General features: G+C 32.1%; 1 protein-coding gene and 1 long non-coding RNA gene across 6 annotated transcripts in view; both read right to left on the reverse strand.

Moving 5' to 3' along the window:
• LOC123007102 (Kv channel-interacting protein 1-like) overlaps nt 1-21845 on the reverse strand; it is a 74968-nt gene that overhangs the window by 26548 nt on the left and 26575 nt on the right. The window contains exon 1 of one of the 5 annotated variants that reach the window (XM_044402154.1): nt 11733-11866. The exons of the other annotated variants lie outside the window; for them this stretch is intronic. The gene's annotated coding sequence lies outside the window, so the exon portion shown is untranslated. Of the gene's footprint in view, nt 1-11732; nt 11867-21845 lie in introns of those variants that run through there. 5 annotated transcript variants of the gene reach the window in all.
• On the reverse strand, nt 18472-18928 carry LOC123007109. The gene is made up of 3 exons (XR_006412850.1): nt 18795-18928; nt 18647-18742; nt 18472-18594 (listed from the first exon to the last, which is right to left on the reverse strand). It is a non-coding gene; the product is annotated as an uncharacterized LOC123007109 (long non-coding RNA).

Below are 21845 nucleotides of genomic sequence, written 5' to 3' on the forward strand. Positions count from 1 at the left end.
ATTTAAAAAGAGAATGAAAAATCCATTTATTAGTATTCGGTTTAATAAAACAATAAAATCTTTTAGAGATAAAGTTCTTCTTCAAAATTCAGTAACAAATAATTAAATAATACAGATTATTATTTAGTTTTCTTATTTCAACGCACTTTAAAACATACTTAAGTATGAAGTGTAGTACACAATAAAACATTCTTAATTTCTCGCAGATTTTTGATGATAAGTGATGAAGATAAATATATCGCTTAATAAATGACTACAACAGTGCTTAAAATATCCTAAACCTGTGTTTACCTTTGGTTTTAAGCATAAGAATAAGAACCACAAAGTTCTTTATAAAGTATATTTTGTAGATGAAAGAGAAAATGTTTATAGCATTTGCTTTATGCAGAAATAAAACAATTGAAGGAACGTAAACGTATTTTGTATAATTTAGTACAGTTTTAATTATAAATAAAAGCGTCGTTGAAGTTTCTTTGTTTAAATTACTCTCAAAGGAGTACTTTAACAAAACCAAAAATTTCAAAAACTCCCTCGATTTAGTTAAGGAGTTTGAAATTAACCAACTTGCATCAACACAAAAAGACGTCGGAGACTCCAATTTCCCAACTCGAAGGAATTGTTTGCGAAATGTTTCCAAAACAACCCCAACTACCACGAAATGGGATGTTTTCTAATATCAGTGTATTAAAATGTATTTTAACACGCCTCTTTGACGAATATGTTATTCAAATTCACCCTCAACAAAATGTTGATAAAACACGCTCTTTTGTATGTAAAGGACAGCAGCAATGCTCGGTCAGGATCAGGATACTTCGCATAGTTTTCTCGTCACGAGTGAATTACGTTGTTGGTCGCCTCGAATAAGGAATTTCACTCAAGCCATCTCGAAAATAAATTCTAATATAAGTCTAGGAAGTGTGTTTTGTAATTTTTATTTTGTAATTTTGCTTGCTTTCTGCCATATTTATTTATCGTCTTACCACCAAACTGTTGCTCAAACAATAACTTCCACATTGCTGCACAATAAATTAAGCCAATATCTTTAGAGAAAAATGTGGTTTCAATAAAAAAAACCGCTATGCGGAAATTTCAGGCATCCATGCAAATTTCTCACATCATCGAAACTCGACGGGAGATCTCGAGCGCAATTTTTTACATTCTTGAAAAGCACAATTTTGCAAAAACAATTTTAATTCCAAGCAAATCGGTGCACGGAGTGCATCATAAATCGTAACTCCGGGTATCGGAAGTAATACCGAGAGCTATCTTTGTGAGATCCGAGATGAATGCCTGGAAAGATTTTTCAGTGACTGTTCTTAATCGTCGGCAATCTCCCTGTAGAAAAACAGCAAGTGAAATCTTGCGTAGTTAATTAAGTGTTCCACGACGAAATTAACTCATCTATAAAGTCCTCGTTGCGTCTGTTATTACAGTAAGCCCAGAAACGAAAATTAATTGAAATAATGTTCGATATATTTTGAGTAAATTAAGTCGGTTCTTGTTTCACTCGAGTCCCATAAAACAACCAAACAACTAATTATTTTAATTGTAACATAAATTCAAACAGGATGCAGTGTAATTATGGTAGTCTCGAGTCGATAAAATCGAGGACTAAGGTCGAAGTTAGATTGATGGATCATTCGTGTTGTATATACCCTAAGGGCATTGTATTTGGTTTTGTACGTCACAAAGCAGGGTATTGTCAGTCGTCTTGGTTACTAGGGATGCAGAAGAGGAAACACTTTACTCTTAAAATTGCGATTTTACTCGATCGTGCTGCCAAGATACAGACAACGTATAATTGAATCAAAGTGATTGGAGACATTCCTGGACGTGACAACGATTTGGCCCGATTTCGCTTGACTTTGCTTCCAAATTGATCCAACAGCAAAATTTAAAAAGAATCTCAAAGCCATGCTACCAACACATAATTGTGGATATTACAACACCGTGTAACCAGATAGGCGTTAAAAAAATCGCTTCACTTTCTATCCACGTAAAGGTGAAAGTTCACAACGACCAGAAGATAAAAGCAAATGTGTAGGTTACGTCCTTTTTCCCAAGAGGGATCAGACATTGATAATTTCAGGCTACCATCGAATAAATTCTGAATAATATTCGAATAGAATAAAAAACAAAATTCGTTTTAAAATTTTACATAACTGCATGACAGTAATTTAAAAGAAGAGGAGGCAAAACCGAACTCGCAAAACAATGCTAATTGGCCAATTAACACTATAACTAACACATTAGAGCACTCAACACTTTTCCGGTGTGGTGTTTAATTCACTTTTATTTATGTAAATTCAATTCAAACTGAATTAAATTAAATCAGCAATTTCGTACTAAACGTCATAAATTAAAATTCAGTTGTGTACAAAAACCCCTTCGACGTTTAAACAAAAAGATTGAAACTGAGGCTAGAAAAAGAATAGCAACAAGTAACAACAAATACGTCTATTAAAATTTCTTAATGAATTTAAACCAATATTGTAAATTGAAAATAAAATGTTTCAGGAGTTGCAATTTCAAGGCTTTATTATTAATATCTATGTTTGTCTGGTTTTGAAGCAATATTTTACCCAACTTTACTAAAAATATGCATCTCATACAGATACCTACTCTTCCAAAAGTGACAGGTGGAACGTCTGTTGGTGGCATCATAAATTGCATTTCCATTACTGACACATAGTGCATACAGCAGCATCCGTAATTTAATTTATTCCTCCATATCATGACAAAATTAATTAAGAAAGAAGTTTCAATTTTTTACAAATTGATCATACATGTGTTTTTATAAAGAAAAAGCCTCCTTGTTCCACCCTTCCCAATTTTAGAATCAACTTTTTATTTGGTTTCGTAATATCACATCCACTTTTCTGATGAAATGAAATTACATTTCCAGAATAAACGAGTAATACCGATATTTATATTTGGTTTCACTTTGAGACCTTATCACGAGCAAATCTCTCATCCAAAACATGAAATCTTATTTAATCCTTACAGCAAATACTTAAAATAAGCTAAATTAATGAAGACAATGCGCCTTGGAATCATTTATGAATGAATAGGATATTAAATAGATTGAGTTGGCAACAAAGGGTTATTTCCCGACGAGTCCTTGTTATCTTTGTTGGTGTGTCAGGAAACATCGATCATGATAGAAACGACCATTGTTTCCACTTGAAAACGACAAAACAGGCAAAAATTTGACATAAATTCCTAAACACTAACAATAAAATTGATTGTGATAGAAGAGTAGTTTTATTCAGGTGCTAGTCGAAAATAAGTCATTTTTCCATTCACTAAAAACAGTTTCCCCGATGCATTGAGAATTTATGATATTTGCCTTGGCCGAGGGCACCTGTTGCGTAACGGAGATTGTTCGTAAGCTTGTGGTTTCGATAAGCTTTGCATGAAGCCTACTTCGAAGCCTTTCTACTAACGAGGTAAACAACAGGTGTGTCGGGGAAGCACAAGCCATATACAATCATTAATATCACTAATTAATAACACCGACAACGTTATGACTTTTATTGATTTATATTCGCAGAGCAGGAAACGGCAAGAAATTCTACAAAATCTGTTAATAATGTAATAGCAGAGAAACTCGAAAACCTTTCTGTTATAATGTCCGCCGAGATTTTCTTGAATCGATGATCCTATTCTATTGTGGCAACAATCGAGTCTTAGACGTTCAGTGTTTTTGTACAAAATCTGCTTTTCTTTTAGATTTGTATAATAAAATCTCGTTAGTCAAAAAATGTTAATGTTTCTAATAATTTATGGTTTGAATTACTTTTATAAACTCAATTATCTAACAAATACAAGCCATAGTTTTTTTAAAATGTATAACTGTAAAAACATTAATGTCGCATGTTAATCATATTATTGTTTCGGTGATTGGAAATTCAATTTCAACTACAATTTATTTCTTTAATTATTACTAAACATAAATAGCCAAAATACGTCAACGATAAATATTAAATATATTAAACATTTATGCAAGAATAATTCCGCACAAAATACAGATATCATATCGAAAAATTATTCATTTAAAACAAAACAGTGGCTCACAAAAAGTAAATAATTTGAAATTCTGCCCGTGGCACATATGCAATATGCATGAAATTTTTCCGAAGACTGAAAAACTTATTTTTTATTCTTGAAAAATGTCAAATTAAATTTTCTCTGCAACGGTGACAATAAGAAACTCAATTGAATAAGATTAAAATTTGAGCATATTTTTTACAATTGTGCTCCAGTTGTAATTAATTTAATCACAAAACTTGAGAGTTCTAATTTTTTCACAATAATAAAATATTCGTCATTAAATAGTAATTTGAAATTTTACCCGTGGCAAATATGCAATATGCATGAAATTTTTCTGAAGAGTCAAAAACTTATTTTCTATTCTTGGTGAATGTAAAATTTAAAATTAAATTTCATCTGCAATGGTGACAATAAGAAACCCAGTTGAATAAGATTAAAATTTAAGCATAAATTTATTTTACAGCTGTGCTCAAGTTCTAATTAATTTAATCAAAAACTTGCGTGTTTTAATTTTCTTAAAATATTTTTTTTGTTATTAAACACGCAATAGTAGTAAAATCTTCTAAGCAGATGTGTTGTTTAATTATTATTAAAACCACGACTTTAGTCCGGGCAGATTTAGATTAAAATAGAGCCAGCCTTTTTATATACTATTTTAAACTACTTTTTCGTAAAAAGCAAATTGTGTTATAACCGGAATCTGTCTAAAACTCGATTGACTCGGAGTAAGTCGTCGAATTTAAATTTTCCACTTGATTGGATTGAACTTCTGGCCAATTTGACATTAGCTCTGGCGTTGCATCCCTCTGTGTCAAATTCTCCAGAATCTTGAGAAACTCGTAGTGTTGAGTGCTCTTTAAAACATCCGTCGGACACAAGAGTTCCATTATACATAGGACGGTCACGCAAAGCTGCAGCCGGTTCCTCTCACCACTTAGATTTCATATTCATACCCACTTGAACATTGCAGATATTCAGGTTTGACCTATATTGTCCCTCTTGCGTACATCTCGAGTTTTACATTCTATATTGGATTTTAACTTTTGCATTCAAGTAACTGAGTGATTTCTTTATATTTTTGATGCAAGTTTTATCGTGCGGAAATTGTGTAAATCGGATTTGCTATATTTGATTTAATCTGGAAAAGGTTTTGCTTCAGCAGCAAATTCCTGATGTATCATCGATTTAATGACATTTGTCAGGTATTTATGGTTGGACTTTAATTAACAAGCCCGAGTGACAAATGCAGTAAAAATGAATGGTGTCCAAAATTGATGATAGAACAATAATGGCACTGTGCCAGTGAGTTTTCCTATAGATTAGTTTTACATTAAACAACTACTTTAAACATGATTTTGTTAATTAACAAAAACATTCTGAAAAAATCTATTAATTAACATGAAAAGTTTATAATGATGTTTGAGTTAATCAAACATCACAGAACGTTATTGTAACATAAATTTAATAATTGCATTGTGTCACAACTTTGCATTATACATTTGTAAACAAAGTTATAAGCTCCATTAGCGTTTCCGAGACATATTAAAATTTTTAAAATATTCAGCGCGAATTTAATAAGTGTCAGGTATAAAATGAAGCCGGATCAATGTAATTTGAAATTAGTAATTTAATGAGACTGGCACGTTCAAACGAGCAACCGAAATTAATTTAGAACAGAAAGAGCAAAGAATTGTTTCCGTAATGAAGTTACCTAACTTTAGCTTTTGATCATATTTTGTGACACCAGACGAAATTTGGCACCTTTTGAGCTTTCTCCAAAGAGAAATTTTTGTATTTGTAACTTGTAATAGCTTGAAAATTATAAAGACGGCCTTTCGAAACAAAACAAAATTTCTTCTTGGATTAAAAGCAAAGTTATTCCATTTGGAAAGATAAGTCAGTGGAGCACCGCTAATTATAAGTTTCGCAAAGAAGTTGAGTGAATTTATCATCCGATATTACAAAGTAGCAGGAATTATCCGACATTCTTGTTTTGACGTTTGCCTGAAGCGTTGTTTCCGTTTAATCTCGCTCTGGTCTTCGTCGTCCTTTCATACTTTTACTTGAATACAAGAAAAATTCTTTAAATTAGATCAGTCGCGAGTCTTTGTACAAGATCAAAGTTCGTCGGTAATATTTCTGCAGACACTACCCGCGGCAACTCTAATGAAGACAAAGATGGCCATTCACCTCCAAAGAATAGAAAAATCGATCGAGTTTTATCTTCCGGCTGGCATGTGCTGCAAAAGCGTGTCAGATGCAAATACGCAAGAAAATCGATGTCGACTTGTTTAATGAGTTATTTATTTGGAACGGGAAAAGGCGTCGCTGCGTCTTTCCGAAATAGGCGTAAAAAGCGTCTGTTTACTCTTCATCAATCTCAATGTCAGCCCCACTGCAGGCTCCTCATTTTGGTTTCACTACGTTTTCTTTTTGCCAATACAATTTTCTTCGGAAACGGTCTTATCTTTAGCATACATTCATCACGTTAAGATCGCTTTATTGGATTTACGGAGTATGGCTTCACTCTTCGCGAATTTTATGCTTGGTTTCAGGAATCAATATTCCAAATTTTGATGATACCAATAATGACGCCCGAAGGAATTGATGCGACGTAAATTAAAAATAATGACTTCATCGAAATCCACTAAACCCGAAGAGGAATTAATTTAACAGCGGTAAATAAACATAGTTTATGCAAAAACATGATTTATATAAACAAGGATTATTGAAGAGATTTTGATTACGTCCGGACAATACGAATTACGGAAATGCGAAATTTACGATGGGTTTTAAAAGGTATTAAACAAAATGCTGCATAGACGAGAAGCCCTATATAATTCCCCAACTAATTAACTTTGCCTTGCTCGCAATAATTACTGTATATCTACATTTCATTGACTTGCTAATTCCTGAGAATTGCAATTTTTTACTGAACTCAAAATGCTTAAATGTTGGTTAGCATCATTTTCTAGATGTTATAGCAAGTTAATTTTCAGTAATAAGTAATATTATAAACTAAAAATATAACAAAAAATTAAAACCAGGTACATCTTCATAAATAATAGAAGAACCAAAGTCGTCCACTTCAATCCGTAAATAACGTTTCAGATATGTTCTGAAGTCGTAGTTAATAGAATGCAGCAAAAATAAAAATATGTAAACAACTTTTTACGTTCTCCTACATTTTATTTTTTTTTTAATTACTATCCAAAAATATAATAATGAATATAATAATTTTATGTTACCATATTACCATAAGAAAATACACAAAATAAAGCAGATAATTTCGTTTAATAAATAATCCGATTAGAGCTTCTTCTGCATTTTATTATGCCGTTTCTTATTAATTTAGACTCGCTTATGAGAGATTCAAATCATTTACCACATTTTATTAAAACTTTTATAATTACAAAAAAACAACTGAATCCCTAATAAAAATCAATGAGTTTAATTTTCTTTCTAGTTAGGTGAAGATCAAAAAAGTCTGAAAGTTCATTGAATAATTAATTATCTTAATTAGACAACCTATTTTGAGCTTCATCAATTATTAGTGTATTCGTTTCTCTTTCCTAGTTTAAGTTTAAACTAGAAAATAAGTAAATAAAAAGTCTTCATAAATTTTCTTTAAATTTATAATGCGGTTGTACGATATATTACGAATGTCCAACGTGCTTCATAATTTTGTTAAAATAAACTTTGCAAAAGCAAAACGATCAATCTATTTACATTTGGCATGACCTAGTTTTTTATGATTTATTTTGCTAATTTTAAATTGAATTCATTTATTTTTCTAATTAGCTACATTTTAAACTATTGGTCAAATCTTTCAAAACCTTAAATCAAACAAAGCCTTGTCATAAAATTGTATTTGTCTGCAATAAAAACTAACCCTCATTTCTAATTGTGTTACATGGAGCTAAACAAAACTCCACCAAGGAGGTAATTGGCAATACACCCTTATCATTATCCTCTCCTACTCATTCGGCTTCAATTTTTTTGTGTTGTCCTAAAAGCTTCTAGTTTCCGGGACTAGATATAATAAATTGAATTTTCCGAAGTTTGGAAAATGTCAGTGAGAATTGCTTATTCTAAATCGAGTTTTCCTAATTGCTATTGAAACCGCAAAGGTTAAAATTCGATTCAAGAAGTTTATTTTATGTTCGAGTAAAAAAGTCGTTATTTCCTGCACTAAGAGTGCATTATCTCAACTTTTCTCATGAAGGTGTAAACTTAAAACTCGATTAGATGGTTGCAATTTATCATCAAATCAAGCATGAAAAAAGGAAATTGTTCGAAACGATTTAAGTTACTATGGCAACTACTACTAACCTAGAAACTTAAGTTGTGATTGGAATCAAAGTTGGAGATTCACTGAAGTAAATTTGACTGCAGACAGATATTAAGTTTCTTTTTGTCGTTAGTTTTGTGACATCCGTAACTATTTGACTAGACATTATTAAAAAAGTGTGTCTAACTATAATACGATCAGTTTTCGAACTTGGGAAAGGGATCAGAGTATGTTAGTGGTTTCGAACTAGTTTTGTCGAAACCACAAGAGAATCAATATGGCCGTTCTGCTAGCTAAACTTTTACCAACAGTGAGACAGTTAGTTGATATCGGAAAGTTTTCCTCTTGCTTCATTTTCATCAATTTAAATTCGAAACGAATAAACAAATTAGGTGTCGAACTCGACCGCGTTTTTTATGTCCTGTTTGTTTTAAATTTATTCGGTTTTGTAACTGATTCTATTCTTTGACAAGGGTCGCTCTCCTGAGATTAACACTCAATTCAGTTGTCCTTTATCACTATTCGGAGTGTTTCCACTTTGTTTAAGCAGGAAAAACCTAACGACGATCATTCCAACTTACAATGCGCAATAAAACTTCCAGATTTTACTTTCTGATCAAATGAAACCACTTCTCCTAATTGCGAAAGTCTACCCCTACAAAACTGTAGTTTGGAAATCTACTTTTGACTAAAATTTGTAAATAACATTAAGCAATTAAGTCTTCTTTCTTTGCTTTATTCACTAGTAGATAAAATTAACCAGTTTTTTACTAGACATTGCTTTTTATTAAACACCAACTTCGTCAATGGACACATACTGATCACTATTACATTCTCACAAAATTTGATTTAATTGTTGTATCATTTTTGTTCATTTTCTTGTTTATTTTTACTTTATTTTGTTTGAGCTCTAAGGCTTTGTGGAAATTTATTGCAATCTAGTATAATATGGTTTTCAATGGTTTTAATCCCAATGTTTTTAGGGCTGCGAAAAGAATTATTGTGCAGAATGTCCAGCTCGCAATATATTGGTCGCAGACAAATGTCAGCATCAATCAGGTTGAATTTAAATTTGCAACCAAGTCGAATTGAATATTTACAAAATCAATAGATTATCTTTAAACAGGAGTCTCTTGCAGTGAATCTATTTTGCATTATCCTAACACACAGCTCTACAGTATAACGTAATTAATTAAAACCCATCGAGTTTGTAAAATATTTAGGTGAATCCGGACGAGAGCGTAGTGTTGATTGGAAAAAAGCCGTTGTATTGGAATAAAGCGGTCGATATATCCGCAGCCGTATTAAGGATTAGAAGTGGTTTTTATGTGGTTGATCAGTCAAAACTTTTCATTTACGTAATCCAATCTTGGACGCAATTAATTTATTATTGGTATCCACCATCGCTGATTGAAAGAATCTAATTGACTTGATTAATGTTTGGGTTGAGTGTTGTAAAATCGACAGGCAAAACTATCAATCATAATCACCATAATCACCCTCTAAATCTTTTAGATTATAGAAAGTGTATTAATTTAATTTGCATTAGAGCTTCCTTAGCGAAAGCTCAACTTCTTGGAATTTGAACAGGAAAACAGCGTTTATAAATCGTTAATCATTTTTGCAAAAATGTCACAATGATAGACAGCCAACTCCTGTTTTTTGTTATAATCTGATTTTGCCAATTAAGTTATTCTCGTATTTAATTTTGTTAATCCAAACTAACTTTAAAGGTAAATTTAGGAAATGTCTACATGAGACAACCTAAAATATGCAAGAACATTTTGTGTGAAAATTAATTTCAGCAGCAGTGTTTATAATAACTCATACGAAAGTTGTGCGTTGATTTTCATTAAATAGGTATTAGGGTCAAAAATGTACCTCTAATGCCAAGAACAAGTTGCTTTTTATACGAGAAAATTATATTAAAATTAAACTGCTTGAATCAGTTTTGCTTGTTTGAAAATAAATCTTTCCTCGCAGGTTTGATTGACAACCTCTAAATTTTTGTTTACCACAACAAAGGTGTGTGGTAGAAAGAAAAGATCAATATTTATTTTAAGAGCTGCTCAGAAATATGTAGATGTAAAAAAATACATTCAGTTCACAGCGAGAATCACAAAAATGAGTCTGAGTTTTCTTTTTTTTTTGGTATGGCAGAAATAAAATATAATAAAATGCAATCCAAGATACGTACTCACGTATGTAAAGTGCATAATTATGTGAAATTTATAATAGGTAATTTGGTTGGCATTTTATCTTTGACAAAAATTGTTGACATACATAACTAGGTAATATCACTGAAAAATATATTTCTTCAAAAAACATGAAAGTTACAAGACGAAAGAAATGTATCTTTAATTTATGTTCTGAAAAAAAGGTAGTACATAATATGGAAAACAAGAAGCTTCGCAACACTGATCCTATCAGGGGCCACAGCAACAGCCCCGAGCCCTTTGAAACATCTCTAAAGAATTTTCTTTGCAAGTTATAATTGGATGGTGTTGTGCAACAATGAAAACATCACACAAATTGAATTAGTGGGAAACAAAGCCTCAGCTTTATTAGCCGCAAAAAACTCTAAATTTCTTTTATATCTTTTCAACTCGATTGAATAATCATGGAACAATCTCTAGAGCACGGAAATCTTCAGATGAGAATCTAAGTGTGCGTTATTAGAGAAGTTTCCGCATATCACAAGCAATATTGAAAACCACTCTGAAGCAGAGTACGTCTGAAAACAAGAGCTTTGAAATGAAAGAAAATTCTTAGTTTTAAATTTATAACAGGATGTGTGAATATATGTCAGTTTACCGCAGCAACCTTTTTCTATTTAATCTTCCGGGATGTCAAGGGAAGAGAAGTGAGAAAATTATAGTATCCTTAAAACACCCACTAAACGACCAGACTTAACACTAAAGTGAAAATATCGTAATCCCAAACCAAATCTAAAAGGATCAGTAAAATTTTAATGAATTTATTTGCCGTTTACTCCTAAAACTGTGAGTCTTTAACAACTCATAAAACAAGCAGTAAAGTCGAAAATAAAATAATCCTTAAATTTCAATGTGGATTAAAATTACTTAGGTAATAAAATAAATTATGAAAGAAATAAATTCCGTCCTTCACACACCTGAAAAAAATATGGTAATGGATGGTAATAAAATAGCAAGTGAGTGTTGTTACATTAACCAAATTAGTAGTGTGACATGAAATTAAATACTTGTATAGTTCTATTCAAATTTTAAATATGTAAAAGCATTTGTATAGCTCTTAATAGAAATAGGTAAGTGATAATATTGGGATAGAAATAAGACCACCTGTTACCTGAATCTTTGTAAGTTCTTTAGAATGTAATATAACATCGATTCTAAAACAGCAAACTTACAAAATTCGCTAACATATAAGTCCACAATATGTTCTTCCGACACTAGCAAATTCTTCACCGTTTATACAAACAACGTATATTCCATAGAGCTTTCGATGAAGCTTTCAGCGAGCGAGCTTTAGTGACACTGGCGCGTCAGTTTACAGTGGCCCTTCAGCATTCGCTGCTTAGCAACAGGACCACGCCCACCGAAAGATCCAGCTGGAATAAAAGCACAATTCGGCAGGTACCACAGTTCCTGGATGTTTCCAGAGATTAAGCTTTGACTCGGACTGAAATTTACCATCACTTACATGGAAACAAATAAAAAAATCTGGTCTAGAGTTTCTTGTTTATCTAGAACGATGCAATAAAATCGCAACCCAACAACACAATCTACAAAAGATATGGCAAATTCGCGTCTCAAGTCCCTTGAGGCAGATGACGAGTAACAATATTTCGTTCATGACAAGATCGGAATGTGTGTTATAGAATTTTCCGAAATATTTTGATTCTCTTTTTGTCTTGTTTCAAGCACCATTTTCATTTTAATTTCAAACTGATGTGGAGGCCTTGATGATATATTTGTTTTGCTGGGAGATTGCATCCGAGTTATAGTAAATTATGACGCAGTAACAACGTCTGCCTTGCTATGATTAATCATTCGTATATGGAGGCTGGAATGACAAGAACTGACTTCATTAATGTTTTATGCAAACCCTCATTGAGATGAAGCTTCTGACAAATTAAATAATAAGAAATACCAGGCCTAGTGATGATTTTTGACTTATCTATTAAAATAAATTATAATGTGGTAGCATTTGGATTATTTTTTAATTCCTGTTTGAAGCCCCTAACTCTCAATACATTTATTTAGAAATTTGGCACTGGATTTGATTGCAGCAATTCATCCATTGCTTCGATGCAGAAACCAGATGCACAAACCTAAGATATAAATTTTATTTTGGTTTCTCCTTACGACTGTTTTAATTTTTAATTTAAAATTTTACGACTCGGTATGGTAATAAAACTCATTTCAGTGCATTACGAATTGCGTTCTCGAATTTGAAACAGTTTGCACAATCGATCCATAATAGAATTGCATGCAAGATAAATGTAATGAATTGATTCATTCCTACTCTTATAATTTAATCTTTCAATTTAATCGTGTTTGAGGCTTGCCTTAGTCTAACGCATTTCCCTTCAAAATTCAATTAAAAGTGGAATTTGTCGAAAGGATGCTTTCCATTTAAATTCACGAAATCTCACATTCGTGAAAAAGATCTGAATACGTGAGTGTTTAGACAAGAATTGTCGACGAACAACTAATTAGGTTTAATTCTATTGAGTTAATTCGATTAACAAGCATATTACGAGTCGTGTTATTCCAGTTAAAGCGCCAAACTAACGTCACAATCTCCGTTTAAGGTTTGATATCAGCGTTGGTAGAGCTCCGACTTTGATCCGGCTGGATCCAACGTGAGCTTTAATATTATGACAACCTTAACTTATAACTCTGTAATTTCCGTATGAGGTTAAAAAGCGGAAAGTAGCAGCAATTTCTTAGAAATTTCAACTCAAAAAAGACTAGAAATATTTTAACAAATTGATGGCAGGAGTAATAATTTATTTTGAACCTAGAGACATTTAACAATAATAAACTTTACACAATGTTTGTGAAGCAATTGCGTTATCTTTCTTTTTGATCTTCTGTCATAAATGCATTGTTTTCGTCCCATTGTTGGTACTAAATTTTTAAACAAGTTTTTCGCAATAAAGTGTAAATCTGAAACGTTACATTATCCACGAAGTGATTTTATTCAAGTTTTATGGTACTCCAGAGTTACAAAGCAACAACAAAGCTTGCTGAAATAACCGCAATAACACGGTTTCTATTTAAAATTGGCTCAATATGATGATTTTAATTATATTAAAATAATATTGACTTGATCCAGTATGTCATCATTCTTTTAAAAATATTTTCCATCATATTACGTATATACCTACAACTTAGATAAATTATTTTGTTGTGCTGTTTCAGTAAACTGTACATGTCTTGAACATTAATCTATTAATATTTCGTATTTCGTGCACATGTTTTCCAGTCGTAGAGAAAATAATATAAATTGACGGTGTAAGGTGTTTTTGGGGTAGATATCACTCATGTAGAAACTTAAATAAAGCACGAAAAATGTTGGGTTTGACTAAAACAAACAAACAAACAAAAATATTACCTGTCACAAAGTTATTAGAGTAAACTTTGTTCTCTTACACATCTGTCGCAACGTTAATTAATTTAATTCAAGTGTTATGAATTCCTACACCCAAAACTTTCGTTTGTAATTTATGATCTGTAAAGGAATTGTTTAAGCTTTTTGAAGACGTTTAATTGAAAAAGAAAAACTTTATGCTTTTATCTAATAATAAAACAGTATTATTATGAAATAAAAATATTTAAAACCATAAAAGCACACCTCTGTAAAAATAGTTATTTAGACTTTCTATCAAAGTAAAAATTATGTGTAGTTAATGGTTACTCATTAACGATAAGAGATTAATTGATGCATTGCGTCCTTTGAACTACCCTGACTATTAATTTAATGCTTTATTAGGTTTTGCAAATTATCAGTGAAAAATTATTGGTGCTTAGCATATGAGGGACTAGAAACTACGATAAACATTATTTTACGTAAATTAGAAACAAGATCTTTCACACTGTATATTTTAAAAATATAGGGTTTCTGTAAAAATCGTTGAAATATTGTGGGGAGTGGTTCTCTATATCAAAATAAGAAAAAAGTTTCTATAGACCTTTGTACGGAAATGCTTTTTTGGTTGACATTTTACAAAAAATTGCAACTGGAGTAATTTTTTGGCTCGAGAAAAACGGGCTTTTTTTATACCGTGCACCGACCTTAATTCCGAAATTTTTTTACAAGGTCTAGTTATTGCTGTAGCTTCCTTAGGAAAGATTTCCGGATATAAGTCCATAAAAACTTTTTTTTTTCTTATTTTGACCTAGAAAACCACCCCCCAAAAATATTTCAATGTGTTTTCCGAACATCCTATATTACTACTATTTATTATCTCTAAGTACTTGTTTTGGTCTTCAGAAGAAAAATATTTAATTACTACGCTAATAATTATGAATAGTTTACTTGCATTTGTGGAATATTTATTTTCCTAAAAAATTCTAGCATTTTCTATAAGTGTTATGTAAAAAGAGTAAAACATTTTTGTGGTGAAAGTTGCGATGTAATAGATCACAATATTTTCTCTCCGAGGCGTTATCACATGAACAAAAAACTAACCACCCAATTCACAAAAGCCCCAACAAGCGCAAAGAAACTTGGACGTAGCTTAGCACAACGACGTCTTTTAAGTTATAGCACTGTAATTTTCGCTCGTGTATAAAAAGCTGAGGCCGCAAGTAATTTTCTCAAATATTTTTTTCAATAGCTACCACTCGCTGCGGATTTGAATATGAGTTAATTGGGGAGATACCGGGATAAAAATCGTTTCGATAAATTAGCGGTGGATATCTGTCATTGGCAGCAATCGAAGAGCCATTATCTCAGCAATTCGCCTCAGCTGAGCTGCGGCCAACCCTCTCGTCGACAACCGGCTGATATTGATTGAATTTATGTAAAGTGGTGAGGAGGAAAGAGTGCTTGTGATTGCACATAATGGCTCGTCAGCTCCTTTATTCTGTCCTGTCCATGCATCGTCTTCTGAACACCTTACTCAGCTTTTCTGACATACCACCCCTTTTAAAGTAATTATTGTCATTTAGGTCGTTTGCTTCCACTTCGACCCAGTTTATACAAGAAACCCACCTGGATTTTAATAAACACGTAATTCTCAGCAGTGAATTCCTAAATTTTAACAAAATCAATTAGGAAGTTTTAAAGCGCAGGCTAGGGTTTTGCCGAAACAAGGCTAATTAAGCTCAGCGACGTTGCATAGTTTAGGCTGGCTTTAATGAGCCCCAGGTTTAATACCACAATATTGCAATTTAATGAAATTAACCCTATTTTCAAATTAATTGCAATTTATGACCACAGATTCCAATCCTTTTGTTTCTGTTCCCAATGTAAACTAACAAGACATCTGACAATTTCCAAGAGACTTAGGTATAAAGATGAAGATATTAATTAATTAATATTTTTACACAGTAATTTTTTTGTCTGAAAAGATATTATATTCTAGTAAGGATTTCAACTATGCGATTGCAAGATAGTTCACAAGAACCTCCCCACATTCCTGTAATACACACTACTCTCATGTAGTCATAACACTTGAGTATTGCACTTGGAAGGTTTACCATGTATGCCAACAGCAACATTATTTTGGAGTTTATCAAAGAGTGAAACAGACTATTCACAAATTTATCTACAAAATTTTAACTTCTTCAACTTAAGTTAATTTAAAAATATAAAGACGTCTTTCGACTCTTTTAATAAAACTGTGAAAGATGAGAAACTCATACAAAATGAACAAAAATTAAAAATGAATCTGCAGGCACATTTAAAGCTTCCGCATTAATTTATTAATTCCTCTTTCAGTCATTGCGGATGAAAATAATTTGCAGATTATGTTTCTAAGACAACGAAACAACCTCACTGTTTAGCATGTTTTGTTAGTCTTCTTTTATGATGTCAAAGTGATTAAATTTTATGAGGTAAAAAGATAATCTCAAAGCTCCAAAACCTGAGCTTCTTTTTTTAACGAAATAATAATCGACATTACGACATTTATAAGCTTTCAGTAAATATATATTTGTTTTCAATTTAAAAAGACAATTTAGATAACTGTACACGTATAATTGTTGTCATAATTATTATTATTTTAATTAAATACGAAAAAGTCGAGTTTTCCTAAATTTACGACATCGCCCATATTTTACAAAACTCCTGGCAATAATTCACATGGTCCTTAATTGTACTTGTAGGAAGGTAGATAATGTTGCAAGATACTAGCGTGTAACCAACCATGTGTCACTTACACAAGTCCAAAGTGTCATACGACCCTTTTCACATTCAAGACTCAATTTCAGCCCGAATCTAAATTTTTTCAGGTTTTACCATCGCAATTCAATTAACATTAATCTCATCCGGTCAAAGGTTAAATTCGTTTTACTTTCATCAAGATTCCTTATAGATTTTTTAACGAAAATATTAAAATTCTAGGTATTTCACTAAAAGTTTCAAAGCTAACTTAATTAGTTTCCGGTTTACATCTTCTATCAACTAGAAGTGTTATTGATTTGTACAATGTGTAAAAATAGGATAAAAGTAATGAAATGAGTAAGGTTGGAAGCTGAAAATCGATGAACCCTTTCAGTCGTTTCCTGAAACGCTCGTCAACCGCGAAAGTTTTTATGGAAAATTGCAGAGAAAATTGTGTTGCGACTTCGCACAAATATTACTGATTGATTTCGTTTATTTGTTACTTCATGGAAATATATATTTTTCAAAGATAAACTGTAGAAAGCACAAATGTAGTACTTTTTAAAGCCACATTTCCTATATTGGTATATAAATAAATAATCTGAAATTAATAAAAAAACTGTTTGTACAATAATTGTTTAAATTTGTAACAAAAATAAACGGGACACCTGTATTTAATATGCACAGTAAGTCGAGAAAAATTAATAAGTTTTTTTTTTATCCTAAAACTCTGGAAGTTTATGATTCATAAAATATACAGGTCAGAAGTTTAGCATGCAGATCTACGTCTCTAAATAAAAATAAACAACGGGAGAAAAAAGAATGTAATAATTAGAGTGACATATTTCAAGACAGCAAATGTTTTACAAAAAAACCTTACGTATTTGCTGGTAATAACCAGAAAATATAAATTTTATTTTTAAGTTGTACTTCCAATTTTCAGATGTTCCCTTCGTAAAATTTACAAAACTTTACAAGATGTAAGTCTGACTGTAAATATATAAAAAGGATATTTTCAAAACTAAAGTGATTCAAGGCTTTAGCAAACTTTTTGTGATAAAATTCGATTTCACAATGAACGATTTCATTTATTTAAAAGCCTCTAACCCACTCTAGAGTTTTGTCAAATGACTCTTGTAAAAATAATAGCCCCATGCATTAATTATTATCTTGTTTTTTTTAATACTTTGCGAGTATTTTAAAAATTGGCATAATAAGAAAAAGTATAAAAAAGAAAAGTATATTGACTCAATTTCTTAGATGTTTCAGTGCAAATATGATGTCTTGTGAAATTCTTTGATGTATAATCTTTACTTTGAAGATTTTTTTAACCGGCTGCATGCATTAATTAATTTCACAGATAATTTTTTAAGACCTAAAAAGCTTAAAAGTCGTACAAAACAATTCAATTCTTTATAAAAAAAAAAATAATAACGGTTTCCTTTAATTTAACCGTAAATTTGACCTAAAACAAAAAACCACCAGTAATAAATCACACTGGCAACTAAAGGTATTTAAATGAATTGGCTGTAGATTCGAATTAGGAAAGATGGCGTCTGCTACTTTGCATTAGAAAGCGTCTTTAGTTGAAAGATGCATGATAATGCGTCTAAAGGAAAATTAATTAGAATCAAAGCCTGAAAAAGCAATTTAAAATTATATTTAATCCCGCACCCCATCACTCGTAGATAGTAAAGCCATTCTGTTTTTATTGTCCTTATACCTAATCACGACCACAGTACCGGAAGGATTCTTTAACACGTATTTCTCCGATAAGACGAGACGCGGCAAATTTTAATAATTTAGTAGAAGGATCTCGGAATTTACAACCTTAGCATTGTCTTGTCTCCTATATACGTTCATGACTTATTTGCCGTTGTTTATGTTCCTGCGTCTGATAATTTATGTGTGTTTATGACGGACCCCTTGACAATCTAAAATTTATTTCGGTTTTAACCTGTCTTGCGTTATGACTTGCCGCAAGACCTTATTTAATCAATTTTATTTCTCCTTCGATACTCAATTGAATGTTTCATTGTACAGTGTACTGTCACTTAATACTCCTTCGTAATTAGGTAGAACCTAAAATATTTCGTTTATAATTTTTAGCCCAGAATTGTTTAATATTCCGAACAAGTTTTGGAAATTCCATGCTTCATTCGTTGGCAGTATCATAACACACACATTTAAATTTATAAAGATAATATTGAATTCAGGTTTGCTCTTGTATTTTGAGATGGTAATAACAAATGAATAATTTAAACTCAGTCCAACGTTTAATATTCCAGAGCCTTCTTTACAACAACAGCAAATCGGTTTAAGTGTATTGACATTGATAAATGATAAAAAACGTGTCATGAACAATTAATGATTATTATTTGAATTGATGTTTTGTTTTTACTGGCTTAGAGCAGAATAAGATTATTATTATTCGCATATGGGTGGGGTCGTACGTCACTGTACAGTATGCAAATTTAGTGAAATAGTCTCTTTAACTAAACACTGTCATTATATACGTCACAGTAGCAGCATTATAAATCTACCGAATGTTAGCAATAAAAGCAAAACGGCTCAAAACACAAAACTCAGCATTTAACACACTACGTCAAATTAATTGGGAGCCATTGACAACGTTCCCGATAACTCTGCAAATAAATTGCGGTAGGTAAAAGGGAAAAAATTAAAATACAATTCAACGATGAATTAAAGCCATTGTGTCAAAATGGTTGTCGTCAATGACGTTAGCATGAATATGAATACGACTTAACAATTCGTTACAAATTCAAATTAGAGTACACAAAAGATTGGGTTTGTTCTGTGCTTAATTTATTCGATTTCATTACGTCCGATTTCTGTCTCTTCAGACAAAATTGACTTTATTTATAATTTCGGAAAATTAATATTTGTCTTTTTACTAACTCAATATCGAAGAACAAAATTGCGGTGGCTTTTCGCCATTTTTATTTTAATTTCGTAACCCACAAAATCCAGAATCTCGTCTATAAAAGAATCAAGCGCGAAAGGGCAAAGGATCAGCACTGATCTTTGAAGCTCATCAGAATAGCTTAGCTTTCTCCGGAATTCCGGAGTTGACGTCTGTTATTCTTCCAACACATTTTCGCAAGCTGCTAGAAATTGGCGGGTGCAAGATTCTCCGCTAAATTACGAATAAATCGCTTAATCCCAACACGCAAACAATCGACGCATTAGCTTTTCCTTATGCACGAGGTTCATCCTAACCCGTCTAATCGAAATGCAAATCCGGCTTGCGTAAGCCTTATAGCAATCAATTATATCTAGTCCGGAGGAAAGTTTCCCAATTGATATGTAGAAGAGAACGCAAATTGTGGGCAGACGTTGCCCGGATCTTTCGTGTGTGTCCTGGAAACGCAATCTGAATAGACCCGGAGCCGAACCATTCAACGTGGCGAGAAAATCAGGCAGTGTCAGGTAGCAAACGGATTTACATATTCAAATTGAGACATTTGTGCAGCCTTTCGGTGAATAATGTGCTGCACAAACTCTCAAGATCATCTCTTATCGATTTCGATACAGGCAAATTGATGTGGGCGGTGACTTCAAAGGATTACTCACGAGTATTCCAGGACCAAGTGAAATGAATCGCAAAAACTTTTATTTCTGATCAAATGCCGGCGCCTCGAATGCACGCCAGAGAGAATTTAAATTTTATTACGATTTTAGCAAAGTGCTCTCAAATAAAGAGCAAAGTCTAATTTATTAGAAGGCAGAAAAAGCCTTTATTGCACCTCCACCTGAAAAAAAGTATATAAAGTATTGCAAAAGAAAAGCGCATTAATGTAAATAGCAAAAAATTTGCAGTTTAACAATTACAATTTGGAGTTTTGCAGTACCAAACACCTAAATAGACTTATGTCAAAACTGTCTGAGTTATCACCAAATATTTAATAAAACTTTAATTTTCTTTTACAATTAATAGTAAATTGGAATTTAATAATTCAATCTGAAACAAATATGATTTATCCCCAATATCCATTTGTTCTTGTATTTTTCGCTCCACTGAGTTTAGATCAAAATTTGTATTAGCAAAAACCTTGCTAATCCATTTGCACCAACATTTGGAAACTTTTAACACATCAATAAAATGATTGACAGAAAAATAGATTATCCCCTCTTATTTTATCGAATTGCGGCTACCGTTCATCGAGCAACTAGAAATTCCTCGTTTCTTTATTAAATTACCAGTCTGTTAATTGAACCATAAATAAGAAAACCGAGAGATACTAATCCAGTTATGCTCTTAATTGCTGCTGGCACCCCTGCAGTTTTATCCCCCACCTTTCCGTTGCTTACAATTTATATCTCTTGCACAAAACTAATCATTGTAACTTTTAACCAGATCGATGTTTAGGTCCGGAAGATAATACCGGGCCGGAAATGCCACTAACTAGAGTACTCAGTCAATGTTTACATCGGCTTATTGAGCCCGAAAGATCCGTTTATGGCTATTCGGAAGTAGGAAAGTGTTTATTTAACCCTCGTAAAATGTTTAAACGGTACTAGCCACATTTAAATAAATAATGCCTAGTTAAGCTTTTATTTAAAAGGGTAAAACTACAAGAAGAATTGTTCAATGAAAGCCAATTCAATAAATTTTAAGCCGAGGGATTTGTACTAATGGATTTGGGAATTATTATGATCCATCTCATCACCTTTTTACAAACCTATTTCGGTCAACACTTCAGATATTTACATCTTTTACTGCATTCCAGACAATTATGCTGATTTGATAATCCTTTAATGCTTGTTCTCCCAGATGGAAAAGTCCATGTGTAGTCTCCACTGAAACGTTTGAATATTCTCATTTTAATTTCCTCTCGTTATTTACAAGTTTCAGCAAATAATTTCAACCTTATTACCGTATTTAATTAGGCGGCTTATGTTTATTAATCGTCAAATCCATTATTCCCGTTAATAATATTATTAACATACAGCTAAATCCCCAACAATTTTCATTCCTGCTGAAAATGTGTTGGTGGTGCTTTTGCAGGTAGCGCTTAACATCAATCCTTCTCATCTAGCTCCCTGTCTAATGTAATTTCGTAAACTAGCATCCCTTGTCTACGTACACCTAAAGTAAGTAAATGTGTGCTTGGTTGAACCAATTTGAATATATCTACCTGTGCTTTAAGCTTTCGCACACACG

The sequence above is a fragment of the Tribolium madens genome, unplaced genomic scaffold (genome assembly GCF_015345945.1).
Source record: "Tribolium madens isolate multiple individuals breed KSU strain unplaced genomic scaffold, Tmad_KSU_1.1 Scaffold_3;HRSCAF=73;Tcas5.2_LG2, whole genome shotgun sequence".
Classification (NCBI taxonomy): Eukaryota; Metazoa; Arthropoda; class Insecta; order Coleoptera; family Tenebrionidae; genus Tribolium; species Tribolium madens.